This window comes from Miscanthus floridulus, chromosome 13, assembly GCF_019320115.1.
Source record: "Miscanthus floridulus cultivar M001 chromosome 13, ASM1932011v1, whole genome shotgun sequence".
Classification (NCBI taxonomy): domain Eukaryota; kingdom Viridiplantae; phylum Streptophyta; class Magnoliopsida; order Poales; family Poaceae; genus Miscanthus; species Miscanthus floridulus.
This window is the reverse complement of record NC_089592.1, coordinates 71,304,512-71,307,571: the sequence shown is the minus strand read 5'-3', so window position 1 is coordinate 71,307,571 and position 3,060 is coordinate 71,304,512.

The window sequence follows — 3,060 nt, the reverse complement described above, 5'->3', positions numbered from 1 at the left end:
TAGGGGAAACGCCAAGTGACCGGATGCTAGGTGAGTCCGGTCGAGCATGACCGGACATGTCCGGTCGTGAAAAGTTGTCTCTAGATGCTTACTGGAAATGACCGGACGATGAGGTCCAGCGTCCAGTCACTTTGAGCTGCTGCGTCCGGTCATCACTTGACCATTGAGATCAGGCGATCAACATTTGAAGAGAGGGGACATGCGGCACGCATCGCGTGACTAGACGCTGAGGTCTAGCGTCCGGTCAATATGACCGGAGCGTCCGATCACCTCGTGTTGTGCCCAGTGAAGGGGTACACCGGCTCTATTTCGTGGAGGCTTCTATTTAAGCCCCATGGCTGGCTCAAGCTCACTCTCTTGGCTATTTGCATTGACATAGCAACCTTATGAGTTTAGCCAAAGCCCTCCCACTCATCTCCATCATTGATTCATCATCTTTGTGAGATTGGAAGAGAATCCAAGTGCATTGCTTGAGTGTTTGCATCTAGAGGCACTTGGTGTTCGTGTTTCACTGTGGTATTCGCTTATTACTCTTGGTGGTTGCCGCCACCTAGATGGCTTGGAGCAGCGAGGATCGTCGAGCGAAGGTTGGTGATTGTCTCTGGCACCGATTGTGGTGATTGTGAGGGGTTCTTGACCTTTCCCCAGTGGAGAGCCAAAAGATACTCTAGTGGATTGCTCATGGCTTGTGTGATCCTCATCTTGTGTTGGTTGTGTGGCACCCTATCGTGGATTTGGCATGTGATGCCAATTAGCGCGTGAACCTCCAAGTGAGTGAATTGCCACAACGAGGAGTAGCTTGCCAGCAAGCAAGTGAACCTCGGTAAAAAATCATTGTGTTCATCATTTGATTCCGAGGTGATTGGTCTTCATTGTTATTCATTCTTGTGATTGATTGGCTCCTTTCTTGACTCGGCGGTATAACATTCTTGCTCACTCTCTTTATATTACCGTAAACTAGTTGTCAAGCTCTTTAGTGTAGCTAGTTGTGAGAGCTTGTTAGTTTGGTTAGTGTGGCTCTTTAGTTAGCCTTTGAGAGCACACTAACTTAGTGTAGTGACATAGCTATTGTGTGGATAGAAACTATATCAACTAGAACTATGGTAGGTGACTTGCATTTTTAGTAGGCTAGCGCAACACTTGCTTTGCCTCATAATTGTCTAACCGGTTTGCTAAGTGTTGTTGTAGAAATTTTTATTAGGCTATTCACCCCCCTCTAGCCATTAGGACCTTTCAAGTGGTATTAGAGCCGAGGTCACCGTAATTTGAGGCTTAACAACCTTCGGTGTAAAAATGGCTCAAATCAACAACCCAATTTGATGACACAAATTATCTGTATTGGAAATCAAAGATGACCACACAAGTCAATCAATAGAAAAGTATGGAAGGTGATAGAAACCAAAATTGAGATTGGTGATCTAGAGAATCCCACTGTGACCAAAGAAGTGCTTCTCCAAAACAATGACATTGCTCTAAGTGCCATTCATGATGCAATTGATGAGAGAATATTTGAGCAAATCAAGAATATTGAGATGGCTCATGAGGCTTGGAAGAAGTTGGAAGAATCATTTGAGGGCACTCAAGCCGTGAAGGGTGCAAAGGCATACATTCTTAAAGAGAAGTTTGCAAGCTTCAAGATGAAGGAGGATGAGAGTGTGCCACAGATGTTCCATAGGCTTCAAGTGCTTGTCAATGATCTCAAAGCACTTGGAGAAGAGATGAAGGACAAGGACTTCTCCCACAAGTTCTTGAGATGTTTGCCTTCAAGATTTGACACATTGGTCACTATCCTAGTGAGGAGCGATTTGGACACCATGACACCAAACCAAGTATTGAGAGATATAATGACTGATGATATATATAGAGATGATGATGAGAAGGAAAAGAAAGATGAGAAGAAGGACGGCAAGAAAAAGAGCGTAGCATTCAAGGACACATCATCCAAGGGCAAAGCAAAGCTAGAAACATCAAGTAAAGATGATGATTCATGGGATGGTGATGATGATGAGAAGATGGCTCTATTTATCAAGAGATTTGGCAAGTTCATGGTGAAGAAGGGCTATCATGCTAGAAGAAAGAAATCTTCATCCAAGAACAAAGAAGAGTCAAGAAGGTGCTTCAAGTGTGGAAGCAAAGATCATCTTGTTGCTCAATGTCCATACAATAGCGACAATGATGCTGATAACAAGAAGAACAAGAAGAAGGACAAGAAGGAAAAGAAAGAGAAGAAGGACAAGATGACCTTCAAGAAGAAGAAGGGTGGTTCATATGTAGTCACTTGGGATAGTGATGCTTCCTCAAGTGATGATGATGATGATAGTGATGATAACAAGACCACCAAGAAGAAGGTTCTTGCAAGCATTGCTATCAATGAGAAGCCTTCTCTCTTTGAATCTTCATCATGCTTCATGGCTAAGGCCACTAAGGTATAAACTAGTGATGATGAAAGCAATAAAGAACATGATGATGAAAATGAAAATGAAAATAACCATGATAGTGATAGTGATGATGATGAACCCACCAAAGATGAATTATTTGACATGCTAGAGGATGCTAGAGAACACTTTGACATTAAGAGAAGAGAATGCAAAAGCTTGCGTAAGGAACTAAAAGCCCTTAAGCATGCCTTTGATGAGCTCAATGCAACTCATGAGAGGCTAGAGGAAGCCCATGAGAAGCTTCTCTCTTCGACACTCCATCATGCTTCATGGCTAAGTCCACTAAGGTACAAACTTGTGATGATGGAAGTGATGATGAACATGATAATAAAAATGATAGTGATAGTGATGATGATGAACCTACTAAAGATGAATTATATGACATGCTAGAAGATGCTAAAGAACACTTTGATATTAAGAGAAGGGAATGCAAGAGCTTGAATAAGGAGGTAAAAGCCCTTAAGCAAGCCCTTGATGAGCTCACAGCAACTCATGAGAGGCTAGAGGAAGCCCATGAGAAGCTTTGCAAGGCTCACAAAAAGCTTGAAAAGGCTCTTTCCTCTTTGCTTGATGAGCAAAATAAAAAGAAGTATGTTGAAACTTGCAATGTAGGCTCAACTTG